Source organism: Ambystoma mexicanum, chromosome 6p, assembly GCF_040938575.1.
Source record: "Ambystoma mexicanum isolate Mex_15411 chromosome 6p, UKY_AmexF1_1, whole genome shotgun sequence".
Classification (NCBI taxonomy): domain Eukaryota; kingdom Metazoa; phylum Chordata; class Amphibia; order Caudata; family Ambystomatidae; genus Ambystoma; species Ambystoma mexicanum.
The window spans coordinates 622930380-622949121 of record NC_090935.1 but is presented as its reverse complement, the minus strand read 5'-3'; the positions used below and the strand labels follow the sequence as shown (position 1 = coordinate 622949121).

The 18742-nt window shown below is 47.0% G+C and overlaps 1 protein-coding gene across 2 annotated transcripts in view; it reads right to left on the bottom strand.

Moving 5' to 3' along the window:
• Window positions 1-14475, bottom strand: part of FAM169A (family with sequence similarity 169 member A) — a 988180-nt gene extending 973705 nt beyond the window's left edge. Inside the window, exon 1 of one of the 2 annotated variants that reach the window (XM_069627477.1) lies at window positions 14236-14475. The gene's annotated coding sequence lies outside the window, so the exon portion shown is untranslated. The remainder of the gene's footprint in view (window positions 1-14235) is intronic. The other variant, XM_069627479.1, reaches the window with a different exon arrangement.
• Window positions 14476-18742: the final 4267 nt, after the last annotated feature.

Below are 18742 nucleotides of genomic sequence, written 5' to 3'. Positions count from 1 at the left end.
CTATGCTTCTATGCCTAGTGGCGTGCAGGAGAGTGTCAGACGTTAAAGCGTTAGAAGTAGACAGAAAGATTTTTTATCTGGAAGGAGTAGCCTTTTCTATCGCCAAGAGAACAAAGACCGATTCTAGAGTGATTTCCGACCATTACTTTACAGAAAATAAGAAACTGTGCGTAGCGCAATGCATTAAAGATTACGAAGCAGCGACAGCGCAAATTAGGCCGCGCGGAGTGACCCAACTGCTTATAGCGAGTAGGAAACCACACCATGCAGTAGCAACAGCGACTATAGCTAGATGGGTAAGAGAGGTCATGCAATGGGCCGGCATAGACTTATCCTTATTTGGCGCACATTCGGCTAGAGGGGCAAGGCTTCTAGAGCATTTGCAGCTGGGGTGTCACTTCAAGACATTATGAAATCAGCAGATTGGTCTTCTGAGTCGACATTTAAGACATTTTATTTCAAACCAGTGTCAGATATACTGAACAGGGTGGTAGCAAGCTTTGAACAAGCATAATGCGAGCCTCCTGTCTTGTCATAGAATAAAGATTGCCCACGCTAATAGCTCAGGAAGTCTTCATTCTATTAAAGACAAGGAGGCGAGCATTATATCCCACCCGGAATGACAAAGAAATGAACATTGTAATATATTGTATGCGAAGCTTTGTTTATTCCCACCCTCATGGTACCTTTTATATTCTCACAGGGGATGACCAGAAAGCGCCTTGAAGAAGATGTAGACGAGAAAGAGAAGTTGTAGCGAGTTGTCCCAGTTGGACCGAGTGCTAGTGCAGCAGAGGAACAGCTAAAGTTATCAAAAGTTTCAGAGTTTAAAGGCATGGTCCAGTAAAAATTTGTATTGTCCCTACGGGTCGGCCATGTTTTTTTAAGCCTAAGTGGCTCGATTTTAGAAAACTTTCCTATGGACCCTCCCCGAGTTTTCGTCCATTAAACGCACGCAAAAAACAGGCACCAGGGAGCCGCCATTTTGTGATAATCCTATCACTTGCCGCATCGCCCTGGCTGACCTGCTTCTGCGGCACTAAATCAAATCCTCCGCCCCTGAGCCTGTCATCAGCAGACTCGTACCGCCCATTTCCCAACGCCAAAGCACGTCTCGTGTCAACAATCGCTGCGCCTCAGCTAATGACGTGTCGCCATGGAAATGGCAGGACGCCTCTTTCCTCAATAAGTATAAACAGACCATTTCCCAAAACACAGCAGCAGATTTTCGATTCCATTCCTCTCTCTGTGTTACTTTGAGTATTCTGTGACTCGCTTATGTGCTCTGGTCAGCTACCTTTGCCGCTTGTAGCCCGTGTGAACACCTGTACCATCTCGGTAAATTATTTTACTTTGTTTATCACACAATGGCTACAATAATGCCCTACATGTACGAGCCCGAGTATACCGAGGAGGAACTACTGGAAAGGGAAGCACGCGAAAACGATGGGGATTCGGACGGCAGTTGGAAGGACGATTCAACAGATGAAGAGCCTGGGCCTAGTCGCATGGACGGCGTCTCCACCTGGTGCACATGCAATCGGTGCGAGCTAATGCCAACCGAGGACGAGAACTGCTGCTGCCGACAAAACTCTGGATGCCTGGCCTACATTTCGGAAGGCGAGCCACGACCGCAATGCATCACCGAGCTGCCAGACTTCAGGGCAGCCTGCTTCACACAGGCCGTGTTGAGAATAATGATGGTGCTTATGCACGAACTTCGCGCAACTGTTCGTCCTCGTAATCCGAGTAAGTATACTCTGCTTGTCATGCCACTCCTATTTCATGTTCTTCTACTATATCCAAAATTATATATTCATATCATAGTAACGCATGAAAGTCACTCAATAGTGTGCATTGTCTAGATAGCATTTGTCCGTGCAGAATGCCATTAGTTACAAGAATTGTCATTGACAACAAACGTTTATTAAACTTCTCTTGGTCATTTAAAAACAGTTTGTTTCATTCCTTTTCACAGGTGGTACAGGCTGGTGGCCTATCGTTCCGTTACATGGTGGCTCCACACACATGCGTTCGAAGAGTGATAACGGCCTGTGCCGTTCGTGCCATAAGAGAAACGTTCCCGAGTGACAGCGGTCAGTACAGGGGATTTTCTCTCACTGTGCTGCAACCTGACCTGTATAATCTCTAAAGTCTTGTATTTTTGTGTCATGAAAATAAGATACAAAATAAAACACCACATATATTTTAACAACGGTTGTCTCGATTTTTTAAATGAATCAAGTGTGTCTCCATTCAAGGATGGACGTCAGACATCTGTGCTCCGAATGGGTGAAGGTCTGGTTGCTGTGAAGCAGGGTGGTCACTATCTATCTAAGCTAACATAACATATTCTCGATAATGCATGCACTAAATAACACTTGTTCAAAGTCTTTCAGTAGGTTATGTCTCTATAAAAGTCACACATATATCTATACTAACAATTACCATTGGATTATACAGGCCTTAGGTTAAGGGTCTTGACCACTATAATACACCAGTTGAAGTGTGGGTCTGTGCTCACAAGAATCTCTGGTCTGTGGCATTTGTTATTGATAAGCAACGATATACTATAAAAGGCAGTTCGCACCCAGGGATGAGCGCTGGCTTGGGGGAATGTCACGGGCGCAAACGGCCAAGGTGCCAAACCACATGTACACTTCAAAAGGTATCCCACGCCCAGGGGCCATCGGTCACATGGCCTCCTCAGACCCTGTGTCTCCAGCCAGGCCTCCCCTTGAAGCAGGCCACCCCCTGCAATCCACATAAATGTGTCTCCATTCAGCAGTCTTCCTGTGCCTTATCTGCACGCTGCAGGCCCTTCCATTCCACCCCTCTATCAAAGGGGGTTTGCACCTGGGGATGAGCGCTGGCTTGGGGGGCTGTCACGGGCGCAAACGGCCAAGGTGCCAAACAGCTTGTACACTTCAAAAGGTATCCCACGCCCAGGGGGCATCGGTCACATGGCCTCCTCAGACCCCATGTCTCCAGCCAGGCCTCCCCTTGAAGCAGGCCGCCCCCCTAAGACCACGACATACATATGTCATTCATTCACAAACACACCCCTGTTTCTAATACTTTATAAACCACTTGATATGTCTCATGAGAACATCTTTGTGCTTTGCAAGTCAACTCCTGAACGTGCTACCTGGCAACCACTGAGATCTACGCTAATCTGCTCGTCGTTGTGCTATCCGTGAACTTCTGTGACCGCTTAGAGCAAACCCATCAGTGCGCTACCTGTGGCCACCCACCTATTCTCCTGCAACATACTGCTCTGCTTGCTGAATCCAACTGTTTGTTGGTCAAGGTAAGGCCATGTATCCTACTCATATTTTGCAGATTTTTAAATTTCTCTCTATTTGCGAGTAGAGTACACAATAGTGCTATGTTAATTGGTCTCATTGCTATTGACTTGAGTTTCCATTGCTATGCTACCAATAGATCTATTTATTTTCATCTTTGTCTATTGTCATCGAATTGCATCCTTCGGGGGTCCAGTCTATAATGTAAGCATGTTTCCTTCTCGTGCAAGACAGAACATCCAAGGGACGAGTCACATGTTCAGATTTCAGTCACATCAATTATACATTTCTGCAATTTATGCAAATACTAAGCCGCACATAATGAACTGGTATAGTTTCTGCGACCAAAACAAACCTTGCATTGATCATTGTATGATTAATTTACTTTTGTATCAAATCTTTATTCATGAAGATTGTATAATAATGTCGACATTTACTTTTCAGATTTATCAACAATGCCTGCCTGTTCGATTAGAGGTTGCCCTTCGAAGACCCATGCGAAATCTGAAGGCACTACAATGCATGTATTCCTGAAAACTGTTGATCGAATAAGAGAATGGGTCAGACATCGCGGATATACACTGGATGAGCTGGAAAGTAGAGTCCAACAAGTCTTACAGGACAAGAGGGGTGATCGATACCGCATCTGCAGCCGACACTTTTCCTTGGACATGTGCACCACATCTTGGGTAACAAAGAAGAATAAACGGCGAACGACACGGAAATTGCTCGCAAACGCTATTCCCACTCTATTCGTCCACATTCCGCCAGTGGTGAGTCAAGTGTCCAGATTTAGCTTTAGGCCTTGCAGTAGTGTGTGGGTAGCCGAATGGATTAATTGATATAGGTGTTCTATCCCTTGAAATAATTTCGATATTGATATGAGTGTATAGCTTTTTGAATAATGACATCAATATAGTCTTTTTCGATTTCATAACCCACAAACAAAATGTATATATATGGGAACAGGGAACTGTGCTGTATTGAGCATTTTTCAAGTATTCTGTCGCCTTACATGGCTATTTTTAATATTGGCATTTCATTATCAATCATTAATTTACCTTTACAACTTCTTGACTATCCCTTGAATCTGAAGCAAGAACATTCTACATCCTTGACGTGGTCGCAGTTATCAACCACTTCTAGCGCGTATCAGGTAATCTTACTAGGCTAATCCGCTACAGACTTGTTTTATGCATGTCAAGTAATAGTTTTATTCTATCGTGTAATTATTTTACCGAATGTTTGGTTAGTGCTTTCCAATTGATATACACCTTAGTTATCGTCCACTGGTGTTTGTTTTCAGTTATAATTAGTGTTATCCATACTAATGCAAGTACTGTCTTCCAGGGAGATGCTGAAGTGTCCGCCACATCTACAACATTTCTAGATGTTGTTCACCAGCAGGAGGTATGGATACTGACAGCTCCATCGAGCGTCATCATCAGAGCTGGAATTCTTGTTGTTTGATTGTTCTACACAATGTTTCATTTGTGGTTAGCCGTTGATATGTACCTGTGCTGTCGACCCCAGGTGTGTGTTATGTTTTCACTATTGTAATCCTCACTAATGCAAGTACTATGTTTCAGGCAGTTGATGGAGCGTCAACCCCTGCACTTGATGCGGAGCCTGACATTCAAGTAATTCCAGGGGAAATGGAAGCGGGACCATGCGTAACAGCTTTCGGAAGTGCGCACTACATTTGCAAAATCCATAGATATTCTTCAGCAGCACGAGGTATGGATACTGACAGCTCAATCATGCGTGATCATATAACGTGATTCCATTTGCTATACTTTCTTCCCTATTAACGCAAGTGCTGTGTTTCAGGGAGACGACGGAGCTTCCACTACAATCACAACATCCCATTTTGATGATGCAGATGTAAAGGAATCGGAGAAATAAGTCGATGAAATCTGCATATTTATATTTTCCTTGATTTTTTTAGACAATGCATCATTTGTGGTTATCTCTTTATATGTACCTGTGCCGTCGACCCCAAGTGTGTGTTATGTTTCCAATATTGAAAACCATACTAATGCAAGTACTGTATTTCAGGGAGATGATGATGCCTCCTCTCCAATACAACCATTCATGGCAGTCCATGCAGAGCCAGAGGTATGGATACTGACAGTTCCATCGAAATAGATCATCACAGGTCGAATACTTGTCGTTTGATAGTTGCACGCAATGTTTAAATTGTGTTTGGCTATTGAGATGTACCTGTGTGTTCGTCCTCATGTGTGTTTTATGCTAACAATATTTTGATACATAGTAATGAAAGTACTATGTTTCAGGGAGACGATGGAGCCTCATTCCGTGCTGTCTATGCGGATACAGAAAATATAGTCGTTGCAGCGCAAGAGGAAGGGAGGACATGCGGAACAAATCGGATCTACAGCGTGCAGATGATGAAGGTCGAGTCAAAAAAGTTGCAAAGAAAAAAAAACAAAAAGGTTAGTTACAAACAGTTCATAACTTTAATAAAATGTTTGTGCTGGGGACTATTTTATGTTGTTTTCCAGTCAATTGGACTACACTTTATCTTGTGTTTAAACTGAACATCCCTTTTCCAATCTCTCCTCTAGTTACCCGTGGGTGTCAGAACTATATATACACAGACAGTGAAGCGAATGAGAGATGTTGCTTGCCAGACCATGTACACTATGGAGGAACTACTAATTGAGGCGAGGCGTGTTCAGGCTCGAGATGCTCATGTCCAATGGCCAGAACATGAATTAACTGTGTTTGGAGAATACAGCAAAGTTGCATTGGACCATTGCTACAGTGCGACCGCACCACCACAAGAAGATGATATTGAATGTATTGAAGATAGCTTAGAAGTAGTTGCAGATCAATTCACACAATCTCACCCGCCAAAAAATTGCCACCCAAAAACATGTCGACATTGTTGTGTTCTCCCATCAATGTTGAAGTAGCAGATGTCAAAATGATAGAGAATGAACCAGCCGCAGCATCCATAGACGCATCAGAACTTGATAGCAGCGATATTACTTTCCAATGTGTTGAAATCTCTGCAACGTCACAGGCCGAAACAACGTTGACGCAGGATGACAGTCTAATGAAAGAGAGCAAATACATTGTATTCGACAGTTGTTTGATGAAAATCATAAGTATGCTGAAATGTGGGCATTCAGTTAGAGGGAAAGTATGTGGGAAGCCATTGATTAATGTAACTCGTCAAATAAAAGGCAGTAACGTCAAAATAAATGCCGCCTGTCGATTAAATCCTAGGTTCTCGTGGTCTGCACAAACGATGCTGGGGAAAATGCCAGCAGGCAATCTACTGTGTGCAGCTGCATCACTTTTTAGTGGCTCCAGTTTTAGAAAGTTAGAGGCTTTCTTTCAGTTTGTGGGACTCCATTTCATTTCTAAATCACTGTACTACATATACCAACTTGATTATCTGTTTCCGGCCATTAGTGATGCTTGGAAAATTGAACAATTGTCTCTAGCAAGTACATTCGAAGGGAAACGTTTCAGGCTAGCCGGCGATGGACAGTGCGACAGCCCTGGATTTTCTGCCAAGTACTGCACCTACCACTTTCAGGACATGGATAGTGAGAAAATTGTGAGTTCGGTGGTCGTGCAGGTAACACAATGTAAATCCTCAGTGACCATGGAGAAACTAGGATTTATAAAATCAGTGGAATATCTACAATGAAGGGGAATGCACATCGACCTCATAGCCACGGACAGACACGTTTCAATTGCCAAGACAATGAGAGAGCAGTTCCTGCTTATTAATCATCAATTTGACGTATGGCATCTTGCTAAATCAATCAGTAAGAAAATCTCAGCTGCAGGAAAAAAAGGTTTTGAAAGCATTTTGCAGTGGTCCCAGTCTATCACCAACCATCTTTGGTGGAGCTCAAAAACTTGTGACGGGTCAGTGGAAATACTACTTGAAAAATGGCGGTCACTGATGCACCACTGTACCAACATTCACCGCTAGTCAGAAAACCTACATTTCCACCAATGTGAACATGACCCTTTGTCCCCAGAGGAGGCAAGGAAGAAGAAGTGGTCGATTCCATCTTCACCGACACACAAAGCCATTGAGAAGATTGTTTTCGACAAAACTCTATCAAGAGATTTGAGAGGACTGACAGAATTCTGTCACACAGGAGATTTGGAGGTGTTCCACAATATGTGCCTAAAGTACAGGCCAAAGCGCTTGCATTTTAGCTTTCGGGGCATGAAACATTGCACTCTACTAGCGGTCTTGGCCCATAACAGCAATGTCGGACGTGAACAATCTAGGGGTAAAGTAAGGATGCCTCGCTACACTAAGGTGTTTTCAAAACGAAGTAAGCAATGGGTGATCAAACCAGTCTATGATGAAATGCAGTTCGACTTTGTGAAAGTCCTTATTGTTGCTGTGTTAGAGAAGCACAGATATGGAATTTTGGACTTTTCTGTGCAGAGCAGTGATCCGTTGGCACCGAACATTGCAACTTTGCCATGTCCACCAGAAGCACAGCTGGTTGTGAAGTACAAATCCCGGTTTAAATAATTGCAATACAATTGTCTTTTTGTAAATAAATGTTATTGTACAGTGTACCTGTAACCCTAACCCCTACCTTCACCATCATGGGTGGCAAACAAGCTGGGTGTCATCTTTGAATTCTCTCTATTCACCTCCTATATGTGTATGTATATATTTTTCTCATGTCTCATCTCATGTAAATGTAAATGCTGCGCACTGTTGCGCACTGTTAACGGAGGGGAGGCTTGCGTATTGCAAATGATAAAACAAACAAACAAACAATAAAGCTCACTTTTAACTCAACTCCTGTGGTACTTTATACTTTCCCTGACCTTCTGCCAAAAATTAAATGTCTCCATAGTTATGATTCTTTGGGGCTTCAAAGCTCGCAGACAACGGGGACAAAATTGGGGGCCTTAGAACGCGCCAAGCGGGCCGTGGTATTTGGGAGAGAAGCCGCATTTGCACATTGTGGCGCACTACATAGAGGGATTCTAAACTTCAAGTTCTCACAGATGCCTTTACTACGGGATGTTGCAAATAAAGAATGCGAAGGACAGCGGCTTTGATTTTCAGCTCGCGCCCAGAAGAGGCCTACAAGTCGCACTGGAAGTATAAGGGTCTATTGTTTTTTGACCTTGAGACAGGGACCATGCCGAAAGAACTTCATTTGAAGGGGGTGCGCAATAACGTAAGAGACGATAAGGCAGAAAATTCAGAAACTAGACAGAGTTTCATTTTAGTTCAGTATACGAAAAATCATTGTCAAGAGCACGGTCGGATTTACAGACTGCATTACGCAGAGACACAATGGAAATTTCAAATATAATGTGAGTAAATCTTTAGACGCTTTTATACCGGAATGAAGAATTAATGAATGGATGCATGAATAAATGAATGAATGAAGAGCTAGGAAAAGCAAGGAAAATGTGTTTGTAGTGGGCACATGGGCATGCAGGTCCACAGGTCTCACCGATCTCGGTCCTTGGCCCAGCCACTTTTCCCTGCACTGCCTACCTGCACTACGGGACTGTCTCTGTATCCTTCAGCCCCTTCTCCCGGCATTTACCTTGCACTTGCCACCAGCTGGCCCTATTATTTATCTTGTATTCTACTAACCATGTACTGCACTTTTACCCCCCTCTCCCCTTCCCCTTGCACGATCTGAAAGACACCTGGCCTAGAAGGATCGTTGTCGGTCTGCCCTTGTTCCCCCCCTGCCTCGTCGCTCCTTGAAACACTTGTGCATAGGCGTGTTACAAATGCCATATCATATATCATATCATTCCACACGCATGTAGACTAACTGTCGTTTCTCATTGTGTGTTGGCCTCGATTTATTTCATTACTTTTCGCATTGATTTTAGAGCCGAACATACTCCATTGAACTATCCTTGCAAGCAAATAGTTTCTGATCGGCCGTAATAAATAAAATATTTTTTTTGTTTTCATAACAGGTATTTGATCCCGTTCTGCTACCGTTATCGGTTTGAGACACCGGCAGACGGATTCTTCAATAGACACCTGCAGCTTCGTGTGAACAACTGGAGCACGTTAACCATATTATGGGACGATCGCCAAGGGCCCACATGCCCTTACGCTGCACTAGTGGCTAGAAGCAACATATCAACCTTTACGCTGGCCTAGTGCCTACTTGATGGAACAGCCTTGCGGTTCAACGTGCGACAAAAGTGCCTCTTTGAACGAAAACCAACACCCTGTGTACCATAAAGGAACAGCACGTGACTCAATATAAACTTAGACAGATTTGCGGATACAGATAAAAGAAAATAAATGGCTTTCGGAGTTCATATGGCAATTGCTGAACATTCTCTAAACATTTAATGTCAAATATATGTACTGTGTTGCTGTTTGATTTTAAAGTACAGTTTCATATTCCGAATTGTGGCGCGCTGTGTTGTGAGATGGTCTGTGTTGGTTTCCGGGTTCTGTGTGGAGTCGCGTAGAAACGACTGGGCCCGTTTGCCTACGCAGCTGTTAGGGAGAATTCTCTGTTTAGGCTGAATTTCCTAACCTAGTGAGTCCCCCAGCAGCTTTGCTGGATTTCGGGAGTTTGTTTTTTTCCATCCTGCCAAGAGTGAGACTCTTTTTTTCCCCACTCTTGGACATGTATGTGTGTAATTCCTTTAAATGTCAATGTGTTCTATGGGCTCTTTTACTTCATAGGGTCTCATATGTTTTTCTATGTGTGTTACACCGCACCCTATGTGCCGTAACACTGGGGCGTCCTAGCGGACCCCCACCATAGACTCCATACCCGGGGACTGACTACTGTCTCCCCGGGCATGTAAAGTCACCATTGGCTTTACTAGACCTAAATTTACTAACAGAACTAGTACAAACCATCTTATTGTGGACGTACTAGTAGGGGTAATTCGATTACTCCTTGATCTGTTATTCGAGGGGGCACTGTCCCGTCCCCCCTCGTCGAGTTTTGGCTGGTGGCAGTGGAAACTACTTGTTATGTTCGACCCCGAACGTAACCCTATGCGATTCGTCCCATTGTTGGAGATTGATACTTTTCCTTGTTAATCTCTAACATACCACCGGTCTACTTATCTTAAATAAGTTTATCGGATGGTATTTTCTGCCAGAACTCGGTTTGTAAAATGGCGTCTGTGTTCGTCTCTGTGAATCCTAAACCAAAGGTTGAGCCCTTTGTTCCACTTTTGGCGGGCTCTGTACAGAGACCCTCCAAAGTGGTGCCATTCTGTCTGGGTTACCACAGGGGCGTGGGAGGGGGTTTAGGCACCCTGGACCGAGTTGCCTTGCCAACTCCGGTCGCACTCTGGAGTGATTGGCCCAAGTGGTGAGCCTCCCCGCTCACCACTTAGCATGTGTTGATTGACAGCTAGGCTGAATGAATGGGGGTTTTCTGCATAAAAGCAGGGCTTTTGGGACTGGATCTTCAGAAGTCGCCACAGGATCTAAGAATCCGACAAGGGTAACGCTGAGCGACATGCAACGACGACACCTCCGGTGGAGCCCTGCTGAGCCGACTCAGCACTTCCCGACGACAGAGGAGATCTCCTTGCCAGAGAGTCTCTTCCCCTGACTGGTGGGAACAACCAGTCCCCTTTGCTTTTTATTCGCCTCAGGACCGAGTGGTCGAATTGCCTGTGCAGCGCATCTCGGCAACCAGATAGCCACTACCCCTGTACCGCGACCAAAAGGTGGTGCCTTGTGACGGAGCACTCCGCGGCTGGTGTCTTCCCTTGTGGTGCACCGGACTTCACTTTTCTTCGACGACAAGAACATCTCTACTCTTGGCAAAGACCCGTAGTGCATCCACCACCAGGAACAACTGCCCCCGCCGGATCTGCCCTCCACAACAAGGTACCATGTCCGCCTGGCTTCCCTTTCGATCGGTTCGAGTGAGGTGTCTTAATCCTCTCCTTTCCGTTGGGTCGCCTCCAAGCTTTTCTCATTTATTGTTCTGAACTGGTTCAATCTGCCGATAACAATTTGCTACAAAGACTTGAATGCATCTCCACTAGAGACTTTTTGGGGACATATCGCCTTGCCTCTCTCCGAGTGGGCCTGGCCTCTGAACTTTATGATCTATTGTGGTTCTTGCCTTCTTGCCGTGCATTTTACCAGTGAAGTATTGAACTGTGTTGATTTCGTAACCTGCCTCTCTTTTTCTCTCCCGTCCTAACTAATATTAGAGTGCCATCTAGGTTGAGGTATACACCTCTGTCTGTAAATAAGTGGTGCCGGTAGAACCTAGACTTGTCGAAATATTGCTAGGGGGATTGATTGTTTCTTCTTCATAGAGTAATTGTGTTTGATTTGTTTGCCGTGAAAGTGCCAAAGTGTTTTTAATAGACGTTTCGTTATAAATAAATACCTTAATATCTTTACACTAAGCCTCGTTGCGTGTTTGCTTGTCTTGCTGTGAAGAATTGCCCTATTTTGTATACTCCACATACTGCTCAACTCTTCTTGAGGGAAGTCTGACTGCTCAGCCACAGGTACCAAGTGAATCTGTGTGGTACAGACTGCTACCAAGTGGGTTCACCGCCAAACACCTGTAGTCCTAAATCTTTTGCAGTGGTCCCAGAGGGAACTGCACAGGTTTCCGCCTAACAGCAGCACAGTAACGTCACGGAGAGAGGCGGGGAATTTGAATGTTTTGATAATGTCAGGCACAGGGGCGGGGGAATTGATTTAGTGCCCCAGAAGCAGGTCACCCAGGGTGATGCGGCAAGTGATAGGATTATCACAAAATGGCGGCTCCCTGGTGCCTGTTTTCGCGTGCGTTTAATGGACGAAAACTCGGGTAAGGTCCATAGGAAAGTTTTCTAAAATCAAGCCACTTAGGCTTAAAAAAACATGGCCGACCCGTAGGGACAATAACATTTTTTACTGGACCATGCCTTTAAGGACCGTTCACATGCAGAGGTAGAACTCTAATGGCAAAGAAAGAGGAAAGGACATTGGGTTCACAGTGCTTATACCCCTCGCTGGGTGCTGATAGGTGGACATACAGAGGTCAGGACTACTGAAAGCAGGAGGATCATGAGAGTCGTGGTTCAGAACACTTCTATGAGATTTTACGATATGTGGAACTTGAACTTACAGTTTATTTTTTCTTTATGTTACATCAGAAAATATTAAAATTAAGTTAAGTGTTAAAATGCTGAGATGGCAGTATTAAAGAAAGATATAGCATAATGCTCGCCTCCTTGTCTTTAATAGAATGAAGACTTCCTGAGCTATTAGCGTGGGCAATCTTTATCAATACGGCCTTACAGAGCAGAGCTTTAAAATTCCCCATGGCCACATGCGAGAAAGCAATCCAGTGCTGTTTTCTTAAAATTTTGGAACTTGTAGTTTCCCTAAATTGCCAGTAGGGATAAAACTTCAAATCCCAGAATCTAAAATGGAAAAAACAGGACTGGATTGTCTTCTCATGCATGGCATGGTAACTTGAGCGCTCTGATCATTTTATTTGTAAAATACACATTTCATATTAAAGCAACCTTGTTGCACAATAGCAAGCCAGCAGTTTGTGATAACCATTCTTTTACCCAAATTACGTTGCTGCACAACTTGCATTAGCAATTCTCAAAGTGAAGAAAATATAGTACTGTAAAAAGAAAATATATTTCAGCCCTACCCATACAGCAATAGGGGAATTTCCCATGTATTCAGATATAATTGCAAATGGTAAATACTAGAGGGCCCCTCTGCGGAAAATGAAAAACCTTTTAACAAAAATTCACGTTTTGTAAATGCTAATTAATACTCTCTGGCTTTATTCTCTCCAAATGCATCTTCAACCGCTACCAACTATGCTACAGCAGAGACAATATAGAAATATACACCCTATAAAAGGTCTGCTCTTTACCATCTGGTTTTTCAAATAGCAATGACGTTCAAGAGGAGTATTCAATTGCTTGCTTAAAGGCCTGGTCTATTCAATAGCAGGGGGGGTGACGGTGAAGGTACAACACAGTACACAAGTTGCTTAGCAGAGCAAAGTAGGATCATCTCTCAATGTAGGACTACTTCTGTAAACCGGCGTGAATCAAGAAGTCCATTTCTGGGGTGGTTAGAACGGTAAATTGGTGGAGATGACAGTCAAAGTCTGGGGAAGAACAGGAGGGGGGCAAATTGTCGCAGACTTTCACAATCTGGGATTCTCTGAAACTGTCCGACCCATTTAAGCAGGTAAAAGAACCATTCTACCATCATTAACTACATTTACGATATTTTACACAAACAGGAAATTGGTGAACTTTAATGAGCAATTGTAAGCTTGGAATTCTCTCTGAATCTACTATGCTACACAGATAGGACTACATCAATTTCTAGTAAGCAAAAATGAGGCAGTTGCCAAACACCGGATGGCTAGCTAGCATTACCAGCAACATGAAACTTACTTTAAGTCGCAAGCAAAAATAAGATAGCCCCACTACCCAGGAAAATATAAAGCAGAATAACTAGCAATGGCCGCCACATGGGAAATCAGTGCATGCAGAGCGGGGTGACCAGCGGCAAAAGGCATTGTAACAGTTAAAATGTATGTTGATCAACTGATAAAAACATTAAAAGGACCAGTGTAAAAAGATGGCTTGACAGTTAACAACACAGTTCTACAAGGGAGGGAGCGAGCGATCATCAGAAAACACAGTGGTGATGGGCAATACAGTACTACCCCCTTCCCCCCTAAACGGCATGGTCTCCTGGCAGGGTGTAGGGAGAGCGGAGATATCATGATCCTCACCCGTAGAGGAACATTGCATCCCTTGCATCCCTGCTCTCCCCTCACTTTCCATGCTGATGCCCTCATAGCCCATTGCCCAAAAACATCAATTTAGCAGCAGAGTGCTGCGGCATCGTATTCCTAATGCCAACATACCTATGTGTTTTCCCCCACAGGGATTCACTGACCTTTTCAGGCGCTCTAGTCTCGCGGCCAAATCAAACGTTATTCAAGCACTGGTGCCTGGCCGTCGCTGGCTGCTCGCCTCGCGGGCACGTCCCTCGGCTCAGCAGCAGGCAGGATCAGCACTGGTTGCGCGGGCTGGGCTGCAGCAGAGCACTGCGCATCATGTCATTTGAGAGCAGAGGGCACTTGCAGTTCGTTCCCGCCCGGGCAGTGCCCCTCCTCAACTGCGCAGGAGCGCGCGAGCACGGGCAGAAAAGAATTATGTGCAACAGCACCACCACCAGGCAGCCAGTCACAGTCCGTGGCTGATAGAGATCACCTGAACACCCAGGCTGGCCTGGGCGTTCGCTCTCGCTCATACTGTGCGATCCAGCCCTGGTTTTACTTTAATTCTGCTTCATCACTAAAACTGAAACCCCTGCTTTCCCTCGACTCCTTTGAGTCGTTTCTGATTATGGAGATTGTGAGGATAAATGGAATCATATCTCCTTGCCTAAAATGTTGAGGGGGATTTGTCCCCTTGAACCCCATATTTCCTAGGCCCTATTTGGTACAGCATGCTTTGTAGATTCCACTGTATTCGCTTCTACATCAGCATGTATTGTTAATTCCGCAGAACAATTTTGTGGCAAGTTATCGGCGAGTTATTCGACAAAACAGAGAAGAAAGATGTAATTTTTCCGTTTATTGAAACCCCCCTCATGTATGTTTACTCGGGATGTCCAGGCTTAATGCACTGAAAAGCAGGATGTCACCATTCATTATAGGAGGGACTTTCGTTGGACCACTTCCCGTACTCTGGAGATTGTAGCGTGTTAGGCCCGGATGGGTGTTGGCGGTCTCCGGATGCCGCCGTCCGTGAGCCCCCCACCCCCGTGACACAGAGACACGGAGACAGCAGTGTTGCTACTGTGGGCTCCCCGGTGATTGTGTCGTCACCGGGAACGCCCCGTTTATTTAACTGCGCACGCGACGGAGTGAACGTCACCCCGTCACGTGCGTACCCTTAAAGGGCCAACGCCACACTCCTCCTTTTCCATAACAACAAATTGGAAACAGGAGGGACTAACTATCACACATTTATAAAGCATGCAACTCTGTAAATTCCAAACCCCCATTTATTCACAGCCACCCTGGATCCCCCGCGGGTACCTGTCACGGCCTGACCATTGACCCCCGGTCAGCCTCCCCAGCTCAGTCCGTCACATAGTCTGTGAGACGGGTAGGTTTCCCACGCCCTGTTCTCAGGAGGTACCTCCTGCCAACGTCCCTGGCCGGTGTCTCTTGACCTGGTCTGCCTCGAGCCGGAGAGTCCACGGCGGGGCTTTCACCCCACCTTCATCCAAGTCACCCTCACCCTCTTGGTTGTCCGGGCTGTCCACTCTCGGGTCGCCGATTCTCCTGAAGAATGAAGCATTCCTTGTCACGGACGACGTCCCATCAGATGCTGTCACCATAGAGCCCTTGACCGCCACGACATCTAGAGGGGCGGGTTCATACGTGAGGGACAACTTGCCTTGTGGGTGGCGATTCCTCACCAGCACCTCATCCCCCAGAGCGATGTGTGGGGGTCTTAGGCCCCTCCGGATGTTTTCCATCTGCGTCCTGGTTCATCTGTCCTCCTCGACCTGTTCATTGTCAATGACGGCAGGGTCCCTGTCCCCCACCTCCGGTATGACGTCTCTCGGGCATCTTTGGAAGAGAGCCTCCGCCGGTGCCACACCCGTTGAGGAGTGAGGTGTGGTCCGATATCCTCGCAGGAAGACATACAGGGCCCTCTGCAAGCACTCGCCTTTTCCGTGGGCAATCCTGAATACTTTGTTGAGGGTGCGCATCATGCGCTCTGCCTCCCCGTTGGCCCGGGGCCACAGTGGGGTTACCCGCCGGTGTTGAATGCCATACTCCCTCATGAGCTCGGCAAAACTCTCGCCTTGGAATGGTGCCCTGTTGTCGGAGCACAGCACAGAGGGCAGGCCATGGGTGGCGAAAATCTTCTCCAGCGCCACCACCACGTTCTCAAATGCGACAGACTCTATGAACTCGACCTCCGGGTATCGAGACCACTCGTCCACCACAACTAGGAAGTGAGTGCCTCTCGACGTGGACCCGGAGTCTGCGTGCACTACTTCCCATGGCCTGGTCCCTCTGGGCATCGCTTCAATGGACGGTTCCCGCTGGGCCGGTGCCGCAGCCTGGCACCATACGCAAGACGCCACAAATGCTTCCACCTTCCACTCGAGCTCCGGGAACCACACCTTCTGGCGGAGGCAAGCTTTGGTTTTGGGCGCCCCTTGGTGGCCCTGGTGCGCCAAGGCGATGACCTGTGCAACTTTGGCCTGGGGCACCACCATCCTCTCACCCCTTAGTAGCAGCCCCGACTCCGAGAATGTCAGTTCTTCTCTCACTCTCCATAACTGCTCAAGGGCCACTCTGGCTTCACATGTCCTGCGTTCCACCGCCTCCAGCACCGTCTTCCAGGTACCCCTCTGCATGGCTTCCCTCAGGATGGCAAAACATTCGTCGCCCTTTGATGCAAGCTCGAGCTCTTCTACCTGCATGGAGTTTGGGGTGGCCGTCTCCACGACCAGGCGGACATGTTCGTCGGCCTCTTCAGCCGACACAGACTCCTGTGAGTCCCTTCTTGGGTGTCGAGAGAGGTAGTCCGCCACGTTGTTAGCCCCTGGACGATATGTCAACGACACTCCATACTCGAGCAGGGCGAGCATCCAGCGCTCTATTCTCACTGGTGGACGGGATGATGAGCCCGCCATGATCGGCAATAACGGCTTGTGGTCCGTGACCACAGTCACGGGGCGCCCCAGAATGTAGAGGCGAAAATGTCTGCAACCCCACAGCACCGCCAGGGCTTCCCTCTCAATCTGGGAGTATCTTTGCTCGGTGTCAGAGAGCGCCTTGCTGGCGTATGCTATGGGTCGAATCTCCTGGTCACTCCCCACTTGTGTAAGCACTGCCCCCAGGCCATATGGGCTGGCGTCCACTACGATCTCTGTCTGCAGGCTCGGATCGAAGAACGCCATGGTGTCGTCCGCCGCCAAGGCACCTCTGATATCATCGAATGCTGCCTGCTCAAGGGGGCCCCACTGCCAGATGGTGTCCTTCGTGAGAGATCTCAACGGCTCTGAACGGGACGCCAGATTCCTGATGAAACGGCCACAGTAAGTGACCATGCCCAAAAAACTCCTCACCTCCGCAACATTCTCTGGCGGACGCGCCTCCTTTATGTCCCTCACTTTGCGGGGGTCCGGCGACACCCCATCCGCCTTAAACACGAATCCAAAGAACTCGATCGTTGTTTTCAGGAGTTCACACTTGTCCTTGTGCAGGGTGAGTCCTAGCGAGTGAAGGCGTTCAAAGGTCTTGGCCAGGCGTGCCAGATGCTCCGTCTCCGACCTGGCATACACCAGGATGTCGTCGCTGATATTAAGGACTCCATCCAGATCAGCCAGTGCTCCGATGTTTTGGAACACCTCTGCCGCGGAAGACACCCCAAAATTCAACCTCTTGTATCGGTAAAGACCTCAATGAGTGGTAAAGGTTGTGATGTAGCGGGACTCGGGGTGCAGGACCACCTGATGATAGCCTGCTCTCAGGTCCAGTTTGGAAAAGGACCTCGCCCCTTGCAGTTCTGCTATGATATCATCGATGGTAGGGGTCAAGTGTCGTTCCCTCTTTATGGCCTTATTGGGGAGTCGCATGTCCACACAGATCCTCACCGCATCAGGCTGTTTGGGCTTGCGCGCGATGACAATGGGAGATACCCATGGGGTGGGGCCCTCAACCTTTTCAATAATGTCCAGCCCCACAAGATTGTCCAGTTCTCGATCCACCAGATCCCTGAGATGAAAAGGAACTCGCCGGTGCTTCAGCGCCACTGGTTGGATCGACTCATCGATGTGGAGCCGGACCGGCTCACCCACCAATTGTCCAATGCCTTCGAACAGGGAGCTGTGTTTGGCCAGAAGTACCTGAATGTCGTCTAAGTACACTGAGTATGCGAATGTGACAATTCCCAGAGCCTCAGCCGCAGCACAGCAAAGCAGTGTGTTGTCACTCACCGGTGTGACATAGAACCTGGCCCGGATGTGTGAGTCACCATATGAGAACATCAGCCACGAACACGCCGTCCAGAGGAAGGGGCTGATCGCTGCCGAAAGCGAAAATGCGTGCTCTCGGCACAGTCAGCGTGGGCGGGGCCTGCATGGTATCATAGTGCTGTCTGGCCATCACATTCACGGATGCACCGGGGTCCACTAGCATTGGTACAGAGTCTCCATTGATAAGCACGTTGCACCTGGGGCTGTCTCTTGGATCTGGATTTCAGCATGCTCACACTGGACACAAAGAAAACGTTTTCATCGTCCTCTTCCTCCTCCTCCCCCTCCTGAGGGGCCCCTTCGTCACCCTGGTCCACCTGAGCAACGTTGGACGCCCTTTGGGGTAGGAAGAAATCGGCTCGAACAGGCCCCCTAGGCACTACCTTGGGAGCTG